Source organism: Narcine bancroftii, chromosome 8 (assembly GCF_036971445.1).
Source record: "Narcine bancroftii isolate sNarBan1 chromosome 8, sNarBan1.hap1, whole genome shotgun sequence".
Classification (NCBI taxonomy): Eukaryota; Metazoa; Chordata; class Chondrichthyes; order Torpediniformes; family Narcinidae; genus Narcine; species Narcine bancroftii.
The window spans coordinates 4,677,004-4,696,802 of NC_091476.1; the positions used below are offsets into that span (position 1 = coordinate 4,677,004).

Sequence of the window (19,799 nt, forward strand, 5' to 3'; positions counted from 1 at the left end):
ATAAAATATTCAAACCTCATTAAAAATAGGATGGAAAAAAACAAACTGAAAACCATTCTCTTACAGTAAAGTTTTTTCAGCTTTGCTGCATTTTGTAAAACAAGAAGTAATATTTAAACATTGCAATATTTTCTTTCCACTTGCTCTTTTTCTTTGATGAATATAGCCTTATTTGTCTTTTGGATTTGGTCAATTATTAAGCTGTCCTCTGTTCACTCATTAGTTTTTGTCTTTTTAGCATCAACCTTTTTAAATCCTTGTCTTTCTGTCAAAAATATTATGGATTCAAATGCAGCTCCACAAGTTTGAGTACAAAAATGTTCAATGTCAGCCTTAATCAGCTGTTTTTTGTAGATCAGATAACTTTTCAATCTGGTGGGCTTTATAACTGGCCATGTACCAAGAAATACATTGCCTGGCTAAAAGTAGTCAAAGTGATTCTGAATGTCTGTATATGAAGTTTACCTCGAAAGTCTAACACTGGAATGTTACAAGTCTACCCCAAGAACAGATCCTGAGCTTTCCCGTAATCTCCTTTATAGATAGAGGGTAAGTTCAGGGACAGTGTGAACTTCTGGATGTGTGAGTTTCACTGTTGAGACATTGGGAAAAGTGGCAAAAGTGCAGAAACCCTCAAAAGAAAAAGGGCAAATGCAGAACTGCAGTGAACAACTCAGGAAGAATAATTAAATTAAATTTGATCTTTCTTTCAAAAAAATAAGAAAGCAAATAAAAATCAAAAGTCCGTCCAGTTTCAAGTAAATCTTCTACAAATTTGGAAGAGGTTCAAACACTGGTTAGAAATGTATGTAGCATCTGCTGGATGAGAGAACTGGCAAAGGAACTCACGGAATGATAATAAATACAAGCATGATATAAAGATAAATCAAAAATATGACCAAATTAAATTTCTACTGTCAAGAGGACCAATTTTAACTCTTCCGAAACCTCACAACACTATACACTTGTTATTCTGTTATTCACCGTGGACTGATTGACGCTTTCCCAAAGCTACAGAAACCTGTCTTCTCTGCCCACCACCACCCTCAGACTTGGTTCTATGCTTTGGCTTCCATTGTACTAGGGCATTTTAACAGATAGCTCAACTGCTGCCACTTGCCTTGTCATACGTGGTGGCACTGAGTGTGGCGGGGTAAGAGTGCTTCTGAAGTGGAGGCATGGAGTACAAAGACAAGGATGTTATTTTGAACCAGTATGAAACATTGGGTTGGACTACAATGGAGAATTGTGCTCCATTCTGGCTACTGCACTTTGAGATGGATGGAAAATTTCTCACTGGTATGTATGTTCCACTGCCACGGGGGAAAACTGGTCAAGTGGTGAATGTTTAGGAGAGTTGATGGGATGTCAGTCAAGGCGCTGCTTTATCCTGGTTGCTGTTGATTTGCTTGAAGTCCAGGTTTTTAGCTGTGTAGCAAGGTCAAATTGGGAAAGTTGGGTTGGTTTTCCTTGGAGCAAAGTAGCTGGAGAAGAGAGTTGATGGAGGTGGGCCAATGGTTAATGGGTTTAGATAGGAGTAATGAAGTGGGGTTACAAGAGTTGTATTTCAAATTGTGCGCAAACATTGCAAGGAGGGTCGAAGAAAGCCTTCTTTAGTACGAGGTAGTTGTCATGTATAATTCACTGTTTATAGAGACAATGGGAACAGAATCAATACCTCCAAAGGGGAATTTAATAAGTACTTGAGAGAGAATAATTTGCAGAGCCAGGGGAGTAGAGAATTGGACAGGTGAGATTGTTCACATAAGAGTTGGTGATACTTCATTGAGCTGAATGGTCTCTTGCTCTGCTTCAGTTGGGCTGTGCCTTGTTGTCAGTGACTTTGGTTCAATCCTAACATCTGATGCTGTTTATATAGAGTGTGCATGCTCTACCTGTGACTGCAAGATCGGATGCTCTGGATTCCTTCCATGTACCAAAGATGACCAAGTTGGTCACTATTGTCTCTAAAGTAGGTGAGTGAAAGAATTGATGGAAAATTTGAGACAACAGATTATAGGTAAATCAGTGAGGAATGAGAGGTGATATAGACTCAATGTGCTTAATAGCCCACTTCTAAATATGGAAATATAGAAATATAACAATTCTATAATTCCATGATATACCCAAGGTATATTCACCAGGCCACGATGCCTATGATAGACACTTGGGTTGACCTTTAGCAGTTTGTGTCTGCCATATCTTACCTGGTAGTCGGAACTCTATTCCAGTCTGTTCTTCTCTATACCCACCCTTCTGTTTCCAGGGACTGAAGCAGATCCTTTTCTCTGGTTCTTTGCTGTTAATGAAATAAAAGTATCCCTGAAGATCCCTAAAGTTTGGTAGGATACATTACATATGAGCCTTGGTATTCCTTGTCTCTGCTGCCACAGACAGATTGATTAACCAGGGACAGCTGCGTTCAGCTCAGACTACGAACAACCAAAGGATTAAATGTAACTGCAGGCATCTCAAGGGATGTTTCAAATTTAAGATGAGTTTGCACAATCAGGTCATTGATGTTGTATTTTGAGTCCAAAATGATTACTTAACTAAATACAAGAATCTTGAAGGAAAGCAGTTAGATTGGAGTTCTCAGAATTAGTCTATAGTTTGCTTGTTGATAGCTGGCTATTATTAACACACTATCTTAACTTTAACTGCACCTCAAGGTAACCACCTCCTGCTCAGCCTTCATTCACCATTACTTCTTTGAAGTTGAGGTCATGTGCAATGATGATCATTCAATATGTTTCTAAAAACAGAAATAAAACATGAAAGTTCTACAGAAACCCTGAATGAAGTAAAAACACAATGCTGGAGAAACTCAGCAGGTCAAACTGTTTGTTTTAAGTAGCAAAGAAAAAGATACATAACTAACGTTTTGTGCTTGAGCCAAAGGGCGCAGGCCCTAAATATTGGTTATGTATCTTTATCTTTGCTATATAAAATGCAGGTACTCCCCGACTTATGACTGTAATTGGGATTGAAGGATCGGTTGTATCTTGAAATGGACATGTCAAGATTTTGCCCGTGCGCTTGGAGGACCAAAGTTGAAAAGCAAACTTCTTAATCAAATGTTTTTTTCATTGTAGATTTGATGATAACAACTTAAAGCTTCCTGAATTTGTCGATCAACCTTGGCGAATCTTTCCACATTCTGGTCCATGCTTACCTTGTTAGTCAACGTCCTGGGGTCCGAAGGGTGGGTGTGGCCATCTTGATTCCTGTGCGTATGCGCAAGTCTTCGGTTGGCGCATGCGCAGTGGGTTCACATATTTAAGCACCCTGACAAAATTGAATTTGCACCTTTAACTCTTGCACATGAGCCAACCCAACTCAAATACGTGAACCTACTGTGTGTACGCCAACTGAAGACTCGTGCATGCACCCAGGAATCAAGATGGCCACGCCCAGCCAATGGACCCTGGGATGCTGACTAACAAGGTAAGTCAACATATTTTGGCTCCTAAATGCCCTGTATCCCTGTTATAGTTTGTCAAATACAACATAAACTTTATATTTTTGGCCATATGTTAAGATGGATGGGCGTCACGTAGGTTGCAAGTCAGGGAGGACCTGTAAATGTTTGAACTGCTGAATTTCTCCAGCATTGTGTTTTCACTAAAGAAATTTTGGCAGAACTCGGACAAATATCATGTGTGGAACAATAAATCAGCTAATGTTTTTGATTTGGAATCCTTCATCAGACTGTATCATTTATCATCAATAAAACTCAATTAATATTTTACATGGGGGTGTGGGGAATCCCAAAGGATCCGTGTGAATCTGGGAGGAGCTCTCCGTTCAAATGTTTAAAGATGCTTTGAGATATCAGACAGCTGGTCAAGCTCCCAGCCTGTGAGCAAGTCTTCAGCAAACATACAATCGCTGGAGGGATCAGCATTCATGAGTAGAAAGTCAAGGGAAAGTCAGTCAAGGGACTTTGATCCTGATGCACCATCAATAATCACAAAAGGCTGGAGTGGTGAAACGATTAGGGTTTTATTAACTAAAGACTAGAACAACCGTCAACTTCATTGACTGATTGACACAAAGAGAGAGGGGAGCATGCAAGGGGCTATGGGTAGGATTAGTCTTGGGAGGCGTGTCCAGCTGGTAGCATCCAGTCATGGCACAACGATGGTTTACCACCGATCCTTTATTACGGCTAAGATAAAAAGGTGAAATTATGCATATAAAAGAAGCTGGGGGAGGTGCCCAGTGGTGAAAGGGTACAGAACAGAAGGTGTGATAGGTGGAGAGACAAGTAAAGGGACAGACCATGAGGAAGGGAGAGGGGAAAAATGTTAGAGAAGGGAAAAAGTACAGGAGGAGATAAAGAAATGTTGGAAGCAGTGAAACCAAATGGGGATGGGTTGCCTGAATATTCGGGTCCTAAGTTGAAATGTCTATCATCAGGGACTGTTTCTTTTGTTCAAATTAAGCCATTTGCTCCTCTGAGCAATGCAGCCCTTCTACACCTAATTCCGGCAAAATGGAAGTCGTGGGGATGGACGTGTCTGGAGCAGTGTACTGCCGAGTTACACTTATCCAGTTGTGGGGAGGTGGGCATAGATGTCCACCAATGTCCAAGAATTCATTTCCTACATTTTATCTGGATCCATAAAAATAAGAGAAAATAAATCACAAAAATGGGAAGAAATAATGAAAATAGAACAGATAATTCATTGGAAGTAAAGTACAGCTGAACAACTAGGACAAGGCAAGAAAATAAGAGGTATTCTTTGCAACTGAATTCAGTGGATTAAACAATCATTGCCACTGCTAATCACAATCTGCTGGAGAAATCCAGTGGGTTGAGCAGCATCAGAAACCTTTATTGAGACTGGAGATGTGGAAAAGTCAGTGTGAAAAGGATGAGGTGGGAAGTGGAGGACTGGGGCACCCGTGTAGGGGTTGGTAAACCAAGAGGAGGTGGGATGCATGCAAAGATATCAGACAGATATAACTCCTGGATAAAAATATCTAATTAGCAGGAGACTGAAAGAGAAGGCAAATGATATGGTAGACCATGCAGATACATATGTTGGCAGCTTACTTAAAAGGTCACAGAAGAAGACATTGTTATTGGTAGTAACGCCAAAGGAATCTGAATCTATTATGGATCTAAATACTTCTAAGAAACCGAAACCAAAACCAGATGTAAAAGCAAAAGGCCATGTTAATTAAAATGACATGGGCAAGTGTATATTTTAGGATTACAAGGATTAATATGACATGAATGAGAATATTTCAAAACACAAGGATTTCTTCGAGGCATTGCTTCACTTTCATTGGACTAGAAATATTTAAAAGTGCCCCATAAAATCAGTTCTACTGGTTACAATTCATGACACATTATGTGCAAACTATCTTAGCTGGACTTTAATTTTTTTTTTCATTTTCATTTGTAATAGATCTTAACCAGCACCATTTTACATGACTTATGAAAGAAAAATAATTCATTCAATTTCAGACCTATCAAAATGATGTCAAAAAATGAAATTCCCAGATATTAAAATGAACTGGTAATTATTTGCAACAGGAGATGCTGTCCTCTAATCAAGTTATTTTTTAAATTAATTTTATATTATATTTGTTTTAAATGTAGACAGGAATAGAACCATTTATTTACCAAAGGCTGGATAACATACGAATGGAACTGTAAAATGACTCACCATCAGATCATATTGCTGAATATGATAGAGAGAATGGTGAAAGGACTGTATTGGAGCATTAGGGCTACACAAAGAGGTCCTCTGAATTGGAGATGTAGGATTTGCACTATATTAGAGCAACTGGGGAGTCATTTGTGAATTCTGTAAAGTGAATTTCTATTTCCGGTACAGTGATAAAGAGTTACCCATGCAAGTAATTTCTCCACAGCAAGATCCCACATTCATCAATGTGATCACAAATGATTTACTTTATTGTTGTTCCTTAAGGAAAAATAACCACAACAGATGGAATAGCTCTTGCTATTTTTCTTGTTCAGTGATCTGAAGGGAAGTGAGAACTTTGATCCTTCAACTTCGAACATTGTAGCTCAGAAATAGAAATGTAAAGTTCAAGAATGATCCCCTCTCTTCTAATCCAAATCTACCCATTAACACATGGTTTATCCAGTGGTATATCTCCAACAAACATTGCCTCTCTTTCAGCTTTATTAGATTTCAAATTCATTGTCAGAGAACAGACATGACATCACATACAACCCTAAGATTCTTTCTCCTGTGGGCAAGGCAAAATTACCAACTTATTTGTGATGCAAAAAAAACTGTACAAAACATACACATGTAAACAAACTGACTGTGTAAAACAGAGAGGTTAAAAAAATCAATAAAGTGCAAAGTACAAGTCGTTAAATGAGTCCCTGATTGAGTTTGTCATTGAGGAGTCTGCTGGTGGAGGGGGAGCAGCTGTTCCTGAACCTGGTGGTGCGAGTCTTGTGGCACCGATACCCAGTGTCCAGATTTGCCAGATTTTGATGTCGGAGGAACAAGAGCTCATAAAAAAGGCTCCACGACCACAGCTGTGCATGTGTCTGCACACACACACACATTTTGCAACCAATTTGCACAAAGGAAATTAATGTGCGTGCATCCATGACGCGTTCAAATTTAAATTAATTATACATTTTTATTTTGTATTTAACAAAGCAACTACAACAACTTCTTTTGTCTACGCTTCATTCTAGCAAAGTTCAGGGTACTGTCAGGAATCTTTCCCCCTCCACTTTAAGCCCTCCTCCTCCCCACTCTCTCATGCCTAAATTCCCACTCTCCTCCCTCCCCAACCCACCCACCCCTCCTCCATCCTTTCTTTCCCTTTAGCCTCTTCATTCTCTCTTTCCTTCCTTTCTTTTCATATCTTCTCTCCAGCTCTCCCCTCCACTCTTTGCTGCTAACCCACCCGCCTCTCCTCCTTCCCCAACCCACCCACCCCCTCCTCCTTCCCCAACCCACCCGCCCCCTCCTCCTTCCCCAACCCACCCGCCCCCTCCTCCTTCCCCAACCCACCCGCCCCCTCCTCCTTCCCCAACCCACCCGCCCCCTCCTCCTTCCCCAACCCACCCGCCCCCTCCTCCTTCCCCAACCCACCCGCCCCCCTCCTCCTTCTCTCCACCAAGCACGAGAAAATTACTGATCTTTCTGCACCAGAACATCAAAAGGAATAATGGGGCTCGTTTTCAGTAAATCTTCAGCTATTGTATTTCACTTCACCACTGAATCCTATTCTCAGGATGTTTTTTTCCAAGCCAGGCGCACTTTACCAAAAGCCCCATGGTTGATGGGTTTGATAATAACGAAGTCCTCGATGTTGGGGGCTGTTGGCACCTTGATTGTCTTTGCATTCCTGTATGGGATGGCAGGACTAGCGTCATCAGTGCTGGGAACCTCCATCTCCCAATGGATCCCACAGACCATTTCCTGCCATTCCAGTGGAATACGGGATACCCTAGGTGGCGCCCTTCCCACAATTTGCCACATAGCTGCTCTTCAAAACATTTTCCACAGTTCTGCTGGGGTCCTTTGTCAAAAGGCTCACTTATGGTTGACTTTGCACTTCAGTAAGATGTCGGGCTGGAATTGGTACCAAATGCTAATAATGGAATGCACTTTAAGAATACTCATTATTACTTTGATTTCATTTGTCAAAGATTTGTTGATAGTTCCATGCTTTTGAGAAGTGTAATCAGGCATGGCTGAAGCTGCTTCAATGGGTCCTGAGGACGGGCTTGCCTATGGCTGGCATTGGTGTTACCAGTGTGCCTGGTTAAACTTCCATGATAGTATAGCACATCAGCTATTGTTTTTGCAAAACATGAGCATAGTTTTCCACAGAGTCTGCAACACAATTTTTCTTTTAGTTGTGGCTGTTTATCAAACAGAGCTAGTTTGAAGTTGTGTGTAAATCTAGCACAATGATTATTTGAAACAAATCTGCTTTGGACTCAGAAAACTTTCTGAGTTCGGTCGAGTTGGTGCCCCGTGATGTGACTTCCCCTCGTCCTTTTATTCCCACCCTGCTCCTTCCTCCACGTCTCACGGAAATATCAGGGTAGGCTTTGAAAATGACATCCTTTTTTCTTCCACAAATTTAAAGGTATCCATGGAGCTCAGTGTGGTGATTTTCACGTCCCACTTTAACAGACAGAGATTCAGTTGTACACCAGGAGTGTGATGGGATGTCACTTGTTACCATCAGCAGGATCCAAATGGTGCCAAGTTTGGCATATCATCGGAAGGAGACTCGCAAGAGCAGACGGTAATTTCTACCAGAATGTTAAAAAAAGAAAGATCAAATATTTATATTTGTGATTTGATATTTTAAAAAAAAACAAAGGTTCCATAAATTGCAATAGTTGTCACACCCTTTTAAAGTAGTAGATCCTGTACTGAACAAAAGAACGTTTACAATGCCCCACACTATGTTTTCAACACCACTTTAAAAAAAGAACTATCATTACAACTGGGATCTATCTCTGAATAGTGAGTGTGTTTGCTTTCAGAATTATGAAATTTAAATTCATTATCTCATCCGTTCGTGAAGGAGGGAGGAAGAGAAGGAGTTGGGGTGGATTGGAAGGAATGGATATGTGGTTTGGGAAGGCCGTGGGACCGGGGACGCTTTCTCTGTAGATGTTCTCGATGGTGGGGAGCCTTTTGCCTGTGATGTCCTGGGCTGTGACTACTACCTTTTTAAGGGTATTACACTCAAGGGTATTGGCATCTCCAAACCAGATCATGATGCAGCCGGTCAGCACACTTCCCACCACATGTCTGTAGAAATCTGCCAAGGTTTGTGATGTCATATCAAACCTCCGCAAACTCCTGAGAAATTAGAGGCACTGAAGTACTTTCTTTACGATGTCATTTGTGAGTTGGGTCCAGGAAAGGTCCTCTGAGACAGTGATTCACAAACACTTAAATTTGCTCACCCTCTCCACCTCTGATCCCCCAATGATCACTGGATTGTACACCTCTGGTTTTCCCTTGCTGAAGTCAGCAATCAGCTCCTTGGTTTTGGTGCACTATTCAGCAGTATGGAGGAGCTCCAAAGATACTACAATGCATGGAGTGTAAGGAAAGATAGTGGAGAGGGTGCAGAAAGAATTCACCGAGATGGATCCTAGAATGGAGTGCGTCAGTGATGAGAATAGGCTGGGTTTGTTTTCAATGGAATGTAGAATGGGCTGAGGGGACCTGAATGAGGTCTACACAACCATGAGGGATATCGACGAGAGAGATAATAGGAAACCTTTCATCATAATTGAGGTGTTAAAAACCAGACAACAAAGGTTTATGGTGGTGGGGGGGGGGGGGGGGTGGTGGAGGGAATCATAATTGTTTTTTCACCCGGAGAGTGGTCAGAACCTTAATAGGTGCTGGAGGGCAGTTACTGTCACTTTTAAGTATCTAGATCAGCACTTAAATCAGCCATGATCGTATTGAATGGCGGAGCAGGCTCAATGGGCCATTTTTGGCCTACTCCTGTTCCTACTTCCTATGTTCCTAAGGCATAGAAGGTTCTGGACGAGGTGTTGGAAATAGGGCGAGTATACTGGACTGTCAGCGTGGACAGAAGAGGCTGAACTGTTGTATGACTGAGTCTCTAACATTCCACATGATGCCAAAGACACTGGCTGCTTGAGAGGGGACGAGGTAGAGTAATTGAATCCTGTGGCAGCGGTACATAACACAACATTTAATATTCATGCTTTCCACTTGTCAGGTCATTTGAACCCTTTCATCAGATCACTGATCTGTAATTCATTGCTACACATCATTCTACAATTGCAATAACATTGGATCATTATTTTTCAATTTTGTTTTCAATAAATGCCTTTCATAATTCACAATTTGTTCTCCTGGAAACTATAAAAAAGGTAGGTCTTTTTGTCTGATTTCCAACTATGAATGGGGAATGAAGTTTTCTCACTCACCTCTCCCCATTGCTAAATCAATCGATATTGACATGTGTATAATTGCATTAATGATTACATCGGTCATGCTTATTTCCAGGCTACTGTAAATGGTGTAAAAATAAACTGCCCAGAATTCCTTCACCTCGAAATGCTCGAATTGCTTAAAGCTGGCAACATGGTAAATCCTGCCTCTTACCACACTGCACCAATCTGCAACTCAAAGTAAGGACAAAAAGGCGCAGGAAACAATTGAGAAAGAAGATGGGAATTCTCCGAGTTGTGGGCTGCATTAGTCAAGGCAATAGTTAGGCTGAGAAATCTTTGAATTTCCAGGCCAGCTCTGTGAAACACGGTCCATTTCTTTTTTCTGCCCCTGGGTTAGTGCTGTGGAAAACTATTAAGCCTGGTCGAGAATACAAGCCAGAGTTTGTCCTTTTCAGAATGGTGAAATCCTGGCCAAGTTGTCAATCATTGAGAAGGTCATGACCAGAACTGAAACAGAAGAATTGTGAACGTTTAAACCAGACATCCGTTTGGATGCCAGGGAAGCACTAGCAGCTGCACCTAAATATTTTGTTTCAATCCAAGAAGACTGCAGACATTGGAAGGGCACAATTTACGTGCTAAATTATTTTATATATAAATAACCATGACCGATGCAATCACATACATGTGGCTTATAGAAAGTAGTTCCAAGAAATGGCAATAAGCTTTACAACATCACAGTAAATTCATATGGCATGAGTTTCATTCTAATCGGTAAATTCTGAACTCTGATGTACATTCTATATTTCTTGGATTTTATATTTTGATCTTATACTTGTCGCTGTTCCGGAGTAGATTGTTGCAAAGCGCAGTGATACACAGTTGATTCATGTTTCATTAGCCCCTTTTCCACTGGCACCTTATCCCAGGAATTAACCGGAGATTCACAAGGACAGGGCCCAGTGGAAAAGGAACATTGTCCAAACGCTGATGTCAAATGACGTCATTTCACGCCAAGGATTATCCGACATTTACTGAAGCTGGCCCATGTGCTGATAAAACCAATGGAAAATGGACAGCAGTAAGTCACCCGTTTCCAGTTGAAGGAAGAACATTCCAATCCACGGGGATGAGTTGTATTCAGTGGAAAAGCAATTAGTGTCCAAGTTAAAGGTGGCCCAGGAGAAACGGCACAAAGGGCTTCCTATCCCAGGAAACTGCACGGCCAATTAACTGGGATGCCAGTGGAAAAGGGGCTATTGAGGCATTTTAAGATTCAAGATGCAAGATTATTTTATTATAAAACAAAACATAATATTTCACAAAAGGTCCTTTAGTTTACTGTAAAGCAGATAAAGAGCTGCCATTAGTGTTGGCCGGTGCCCTTCACAGTAAAAGAAAAATAACCCAGTTCTGATACTTGGTTCCCATGAGCCATTCTCCAGTAGCCAGCAGCCCGTGTGGGTCCTTTGACTCCAAGTTGGCAGCCACTCGCAGCTTCTGGAAATCTTTCAAATGCAATTTGTCAAAAGTCATTTGTGGGTCCTTCAACCGCTGAGCACCTTGCTAATCTAATGCCTTTGTCACCATCCTGGGGGTAATCTCCTAGACTTCTCCTTCTCAATGGCAATGGGAGATGTTTTTTTCCATTTCTGATGGCTGAGACTGGTTCACAGCTCCCCTGGAGTCTGCAACTCCTCGAGGCAGCTGCCAGTGCAGGCGCTCTCATCTTGGGCACAGACCCACCCCCCCCCACCCCCCTCAGCCCCAGTTGTAGGATTTTAAATTAAAAAAAAATTGGTTCCTTTAACAGGCCATTTTAAGCCTGTACAGAAACATCAGCATTATGTGAAGATATGTTTTTCAACCAGTCTGCTTGTAAGGCACCTTAAAAAATGGTAACTAAACATCAAGCATGGGTCCACAGAACGTGGAAATAGAAATTAAAATCAAAATCTCCAAGAAATAAAAACAGAAAACATGCTTTAGAACTGGGAATGAAGGGAAATATGTAAGTTTTAACCTGCAGAGAGGACAGAGGAGAGATTGATAAAGGGAAGATTTGGTTGCCATGGAGATAAGTTGATGAGATCATCTGGTCAATTGGCTACTGATGTCAGATAGAAAGGAAAAAAAATAGCTGAAAAACTACAAGGTGGATGGAGTTGGAAAGTGAGAATTGAGATAATTTGATCTGCATGGTTAGAGTAGAGGTTAGTACGGCACTGTTACAGCACCAGTGATTCTGTTCGAATCCACTGCTGTTTGTAAGGAGTTTGTTAATTCTCCCTGTGTCTGCATGGGATTCCTCTGGGTGCTCTGGTTTCCTCCCCCCTTCAAAAATCCAGAGGTTGAAGGTGTAATTGGGTGGCATGGGCCCGTGGCCAGGAGGGGCCTGTTGCCATGTTATATGTCTGAAAAAAAAACAAAAGCATGTGAAAAGTATAAAATATGGGGCTCTCGTACATGCCCAGTACATCCTGAGACTGAGGAGTTCATGTGCGATGAGGGCAGACCAACGTTCAGGTCGGTGTCTGTCGGCCTTGTCTAGCATGGTTCTGATGTTCCAGCATGCTAGCTTGAGTTTGTGAGCATCTTTAGAGGGGGAGGACGTGGAGGGGGAGGATGTGGACCTGTCCTCGGGCCTGCACAAAGGAGCTTTTAGGTGGAGTGCAGTGCGCGCAGTACTGGCCCCACCCTTTACACCCATGGTTCGTGTGCCGTGGCCAAGCAAGCTGGGACGTGGCAGCGAGGTCCTTGGGTCGTAGGTTTTATATTGGAGTGGCCTTCTCCTATGCAGGTTTTTTACCTGGGCTGGAGGGGCCTGCCTCCCCTCCTAGGTTGGACCATACTGCCCGGACCAGGGCCGAAGCTGCCGCTGCTTTCCCTGTGCCCGGACCGGGGCCGCCGCCTCCTACTTTCTGCCCGGACCGGGGCCTCCGCCTGCCTCACTTGACCGAGGCCGGGGCTACCGCCTCCCCTTCGCTCTTGCCCGGATTGGGGCCGCCGCCGCCTACCCTCTGCCCGGACCGGGGGCGGGGCTGCCGCTGCTTTCCCTGTGCCCGGACCGGGTCCGCCGCCTCCTCCTTTCTGCCCGGACCGGGGCCTCCGCCTGCCTCACTCGACCGAGGCCGGGGCCGCCGCCTCCCCTTCGCTTTTGCCCGGATCGGGGCCGCCGCCTGCCTCACTCGACCGAGGCCGGGGCCGCCGCCTCCCCTTCGCTCTTGCCCGGATCGGGGCCGCTGCCTACTAATGGATACTAATGGATACTAATGGAGAAAGAAATATGTAACATATGGAAGGCCTACAGCAGAAAAGACCAGTTCTGATACAGACAGAGAAATAAAGTTGTAATGTTTGAAACTGAGGGTGGAATGTGCCCAGTTGGAAGATGAGGTTCTCTTCTCAGGCTTTGGATGCGATTGCCCTGGAGAATTGAAGTGACAGGCAATAAGGTTACTCCTGTGGAGTGAATGCACACGCTCTGCAAAACAGACCACATGATCTGCATTTGGTTTCTCCAATGTAGAAAAGACCACATTGTTGACACCGAATATTCAAGATTGAAAAGAATGCAAGTGGAAGGACAGTTTGTGTCACTGGAACCATGAGGGATGAAGAGGTGGAATGAGAGATAACTTTATCCTGACTTTACACGGGGATGTGCTAAAAGAAAAGGAGTTGTTAACAAGAGCCAGGGACTCATGAAGGGAATTGTCCATTGTCCATTGGAAAATTGTTCATGGGAATTGTCCATAAAACAAGCTATTTTAGTTTCTTTCAATATTTCTTCCAAGTATCAAGCTGAGCTGATAAAGTGTCCTCAGAAGCAACATACCTTCCCTTCAATGTATTCACTGGCTTGCAGCTCATTCACCTTGATAACCAGTTAAGTTCAAGTTTAAGGTTATTGTCACAAATACTGGAGTTCATTTATTGAGGTTGTTGTGTAAATAGGCAAGCAGAAATATCATACATAGTACAGTGTGAGACTCCATAGAAAAGTACAGAGTTACAGAAAGATCAGTTGATGCGGAGCGAAAGCAACTTCATTTTACCATTTTGTGGTTCATTCAGGAATTGAGAACAGTGGGAAAGAAACTGTCCTTAAATCCGGTGTTGCGTGAATACTCATACTCATTCTTTCTGATGGGAGAGGGTGGTGTGAAGAGAGGGTGGATGGAGTGGGTGAGTCCTTTAATATGTTAGCTACTTTTTCAAAGCAGTGGGAGTCCTAGATGGAGTCTATGGGGGGGGTTTACATGTGATGATCTGATGCAAGGTGACAACTCTCTGCAGTTTCTTGCAGTCTTGGCAAAGCAGTTCCCACACTGCAGTGAACTGGGATTCACTGGTAGGGTGTAGCGTTGATGGCTGGCCCCGCCACCCAGCTCTGCTCCCATCTGCTCACATATAACCCTGGTTTCCCGTCTAAACCCAGAACCCTTCTGGAAAACACTCTGAGACCCTACACTTAGTTATAAGCTAATAAAAGCATTTGTTCTCCCTCCAGTTATGAAAGCTTTTATTCATGCTACACGCACATACAGACATACACCTTGATAGGATACTTTCAATAGTGCACTTGTAGATGTTAATGGATCCAGGTGATGTGCCAAATTTCCATAGGCTTCGAAGGAGCACTTTCTTGACTATTGCACTGAGGTGGGTGGACCAGGATAAGTCACCGGAGATGTTTATTTCTAGACACTTTAAGTTGTCTGGTGTCTTCACCTCAGCTCTGTTGATGTGGACTGGGCAGTGAACTCTGCCCCTCTTCCTGATGTCCATAACCAGCTCATTGGTCTTGCTGTCTTAAAGGGAGAGGCTGCTGTCCTGGCATCAAACTATTAGTCCCTCTGTCTCCCTTCCATACTCCGCCGCCTCATGGCTGTTGGAGGTCCTACTTACGACAGTGGAGTCACCTGTGAATTTATAGATGGAGCTAAAATGATGATTGGCCAAGCACCTGTGAATGTACAGGGAGTAGGAGACTGAGAACACAGCCCTGTGGTGCCAAATGTTCATTTCAGAGTTTAAAGCAGCATTTAAAGTAGTGGAATTGCTTGTGAAATTCAATTTGTTTAACTCGACTCAGGGATATTTTACTGGAAAATAATTTGATTAAGAAATGCAGCCATTGAAAGATTTGCAAGAGGTGAACAAGAAAAATTTGAATGACGAAACATGATTGCTCATTTTCATTCCACCTTTTCTCCACACAAGGATGTTTTAAAACAGTTTTCCACCTCAAGCTGATCCTTTGATGTGAACCACGGATGCTTCGAAGCCAATTTGCATAGATATTGCACATAAAGCAAATGAATGAATAACCTATTAATCCCTTCTTGGTTACTTTAATTAGGGGAATGTTAGCCTCAACACTAAGGGATCTCCTTGTACTCCTGAGTAAATGGGATCAGGTGTGTTCAGTTAAACACACGGATAGAGTTTAATGTCTCACTGAAACACAGCATCTGTACAGTGTAATGTAAAATCTATATGGTTCTGATATACTGTATTCTTCTTCTTTTCTTTGGCTTGGCTTCGCGGACGAAGATTTATGGAGGGGTATGTCCACGTCTGCTGCAGGCTCGTTGGTGACTGACAAGTCCGATACGGGACAGGCAGGCACGGTTGCAGCGGTTGCAAGGGAAAATTGGTGGGTTGGGGTTGGGTGTTGGGTTTTTCCTCCTTTGTCTTTTGTCAGTGAGGTGGGCTCTGCAGTCTTCTTCAAAGGAGGTTGCTGCCCGCCAAACTGTGAGGCGCCAAGATGCACGGTTGGAGGTGAGATCAGCCCACTGGCGGTGGTCAATGTGGCAGGCACCAAGAGATTTCTTTAAGCAATCCTTGTACCTCTTCTTTGGTGCACCTCTGTCTCGGTGGCCAGTGGAGAACTCGCCATATAACATGATCTTGGGAAGGCGATGGTATATACATATACTGTATATGTCTGGGGTATAGGGAGAGCCTATCTTACAATCAAATGCTTCAGAATGGTACTGGAAGTTGCATCTGGCTTCACTCCAACAGCTGAGTGGAAGGTAATTATGCGTGTAGAACAAACCCCACCAGGCTTGACCCTTCTCAAGGCCTGAGTCCAATTTAGGCACCTGTGTCTCAAGACTTCAGTTTGCCTCTCCAACATATTTGTGTGAACAGTCTCATTCTGCCTGAAGGTCTCATAGTAAGTGTTGCTCCTGCACACCCTCTACTTTTGGCTCTGCCTCTGACTTGGTGTTCCCTCTTCCGGAGAGTGAAGGAGAGATCACTGGTGGACGGGATTCATGCCTGTTCATTGTAGAGGTGTAGAGAGTGTGGCAGAGAATGGAGTCCCCATAAAATATACAGATCAATTTTTAAAAAAAATTTTATTGAATTGTTTGCATCATTACAGGAAAAAAACATTAATCAAATATCCAGAACCAATGATACAAAAAAAAGTACTTTTATATATTTTCTCTTCATCCCCCCCCTCCCCCACCCAGAGGTAAGAAAATGAAAGAAAAGAAAAATGCCTACCATTTAATATACAATAATATTAGCAAAGACAATCATTAATTGTTATTAAAAATTACTAATTAAGAGGAGTTAAGGTAGAAAAGATGGACGGAAAATCATCCATAAAATCCATAGATGGTTTCCAAATACTATAAAAATTTTCAACTCGATTCCTTAAACTATATGTAATTTTTTCCAAAGGTATACAATCTCATTATACCATCTACTCTATAACACCTCTCTCTCATCTTTCCATGGTATCACTAAGACATTTCTTTGCAGTTGTTATTGCAATTCTTAAATTTTTTGTTGTAATCTGTCCAGTTTCAATTTTCATAAATATCTCCAAGTAAAAATATTCTTGGATCCTTTGGTATCTTTACCTTCATAATTCGCCCTCTTAATTAACTCAGTTCATTCCAAAACTTTTCCACTTTTTCAAAGATCACACTGAATGCAAAAAAGTCCCTATTTCTTTTGTACATCGAAACACTTCTTTGAATAATTAGGATTAAGTTGTGGCAGCACGCTGTTAGGCAGGCGAACCGGCCCCGCTTGTAACACATGCGGCAGGGCAGTCGGCCAAAATGGCGCCATTGGGGAGTTTCCCCTTCCACCTCGCCACCGGGCTCAGAAGCCCATGCTTGAGGACCCATGTGACGCCCTGGTGATGTCAGCGCCCCCAGCGTGGTTCTCAGCCAGGTCCAGGCTGGGAGTATAAGGCCAGCCAGGCAGCCTGCAATGAATCAGTTCTGCTCATTGAGCTCAACCCGTCTGGTTGTGTGTTATTTCAGTTAGAAGTGTAGCTGCTGCTACAATTGGTGACCCTTGACAGGTTTAAATGCCTTTAAACCCAACACGAGTGACCCTTTGGACAGTGCTATAGCCATCAAGCTCCCTGACTTCTGGGTGCAGGAGCCGGAGACCTGGTTCAGCCACGCAGAGACTCAGTTTCACCTCCACCAGATTTCCTCAGACACAACTAGGTTCTACCATGTGGTCACCGCCCTGGACCAGGACACCGCCCTGGACCGGGGCACCGCCATATGTGTGCTGCACCTCGTTCAACGCCCACCTGCAGAAGATAAATACGGAACCATCAAGCGGGTGCTCACCGGCTCCATCGGACTATACAGGTGCCAGCGTGCCGCTCGGACACTGCACCTCGACGACTTGGGGGACAGGTCCCCGATTGAGCTAATGGATGAGATGCTCGCACTCATGGGCTATCATACCAACCACTTTTTGAGCACATCTTTCTCGACCATCTACCTGAGGACATCCAGCCGCTACTGGCCCAAGAGAGCTTTGCTGACCCGAGGAAGGTTGCTCAGAAGGCTCGAGCTATGGCTTGAGCGATTCCCGGAGGGCTCAGTGGTCCAGCAGGTTGTGAGTCATGGGCACGACCACTCCAAGCCTTCCTCTAGCACTGCAGTAGAACACCCAGTCCATACAGGGGCCACAAAGAGCATAACTAGAGGCAAGGTATCTGCTCCGGGCCTCTGGTTCTACCACCAACGCTGAGGAGCCAAGGCTTGGAAGTGTCGTCGGCCCTGCTCGTTCCAGGGAAATGAGCAGGCTGGCTGCTGTTAATGGCTGTGGCGGCTGGCCAGAGACACAGCCTTCTCTACCTGTGGGACTCAGTCACCAGCCGACATTTCCTTGTCAACACTGGGGCCCAGAATAGCATCATTCTGGCCACAGCCATCGAGTCCAGGAACTGGACTCGAGGACCTCCCCTCTGTGTGGCCAATACAATGGAGATCCAGACATATGGAGATAAGACCGTTCACTTCCAGATCGTCCAGAAAAAGTGCTCATGAAGGTTCACCATCTCATCCCTTCCAACCGCCATCCTGGGTGCCGACTTCCTCCTCACCCACGGGCTCCTGGTGGACATTCAGGGTAGGTGCCTGATAGATGCCCATACCTTCCAGGCCGTTTGCCTCAATGCCTCCCGCACAGAGCAGCCGCAGATGGCCACGATCAGTACGCCCAAGGACGAGTTCCAGCATATCCTGGTCAAGTTTCTGGTCCTCCTCAAGTCACAGTTTTCCGCTGCCTCACCGCATCACAGGATGTTCCATCACATCCCCACCCAAGGTCCACCAGTCCACGCCAAGGCATGCCAGCTCCCGCCGGATAAGCTCCATGTGTTGAAATAAGAGTTTTTGCATCTTCTGGAGCTGGGGACCATTCAGCACTCCGACAGCCCATGGGCCTCACCGCTCCACCTGGTCACAAAAGCCTCAGGTGGCTGGCACCCCTGCGGAGACTACCAATGGCTCAACAAGGTGACAGTTCCTGACCGTTACCCTAGGCGAGGGTTACAACAGCTGACCAACTTCACGGGTCAGCCCAGCAAAATTGTGGACTCAAGCACTGCATTGGTGGAGGAGTTAAATACCTTCTTCGCATGCTTTGAGTCCACCGCCCGGCAGCCTACAGCTGCACCCCCTCTAACCCAGTCCGCCCCCAGCTACGAGCCACTGACTGTGCAGCCATTCGAGGTGGAACGAACCCTCGCCAGGGTAAACCCCAGAAAAGCGTCTGGTCCAGACGGCGTACCGGGGAAGGTACTTAAGGCCTGTGCAAATCAGCTGTCCCAGGTCTTCACTACAATCTTCAAACTTTCCTTGTCAAAAGCCATTATACCAGCTTGTCTGAAGGCCTCCACCATCATACCCATACCAAAGAAACCACAAATAACCGGCCTAAATGACTATCGTCCAGTAGCACTCACACCTGTCATCACCAAGTGCCTGGAACGACTGGTCCTAGGCCACATCCAAGACTGTCTGCCACCCTCCTTCGACCCACACCAGTTCGCTTATAAAGCGAACAGATCGAAGGAAGACACCATATCCATCATCCTCCACACTGTGCTGAGCCATCTGGAACACAGGAACACCTATGCAAGGGTACTTTTCGTGGATTTCAGCTCAGCCTTTAACACCATCATCCCCGATATCCTAGTCAGCAAACTGTCTGCTCTGGGCCTTCATCCTCTCACCTGTTCATGGATCAAAGATTTCCTTACAGGTAGACCACAGAGAGTCAAACTTGGAACCCACCTGTCCTCCACGCGCACATTGAGCACGGGCTCCCCACAAGGCTGTGTGCTGAGCCCTTTGCTCTTCACTCTTTACACTGCCTACTGCAGACCTGTCCACGCCAGTAACACCGTGGCGAAGTTTGCAGATGACACCACGGTGGTGGGGTTGATCACAGGGGGAGATGAGTCTGCCTACAGGAATGAAATCCTGAATCTGACCAAGTGGTGCCGGGCTCATAACCTGATCCTAAACACCACAAAAACAAAGGAAATTATTCTGGACTTCAGAAAGCACAGGTCTGACCTGCCCCCCCCCCCCCCCCCCCC

The 19,799-nt window shown here is 44.4% G+C and overlaps 1 protein-coding gene across 12 annotated transcripts in view; it reads left to right on the top strand.

Moving 5' to 3' along the window:
• Window positions 1–19,799, top strand: part of eda2r (ectodysplasin A2 receptor) — a 678,182-nt gene that overhangs the window by 172,586 nt on the left and 485,797 nt on the right. For all 12 annotated transcript variants that reach the window (XR_011342800.1, XR_011342797.1, XR_011342807.1 and 9 more), the window contains one exon: window positions 8,110–8,271. The gene's annotated coding sequence lies outside the window, so the exon portion shown is untranslated. The remainder of the gene's footprint in view (window positions 1–8,109; window positions 8,272–19,799) is intronic.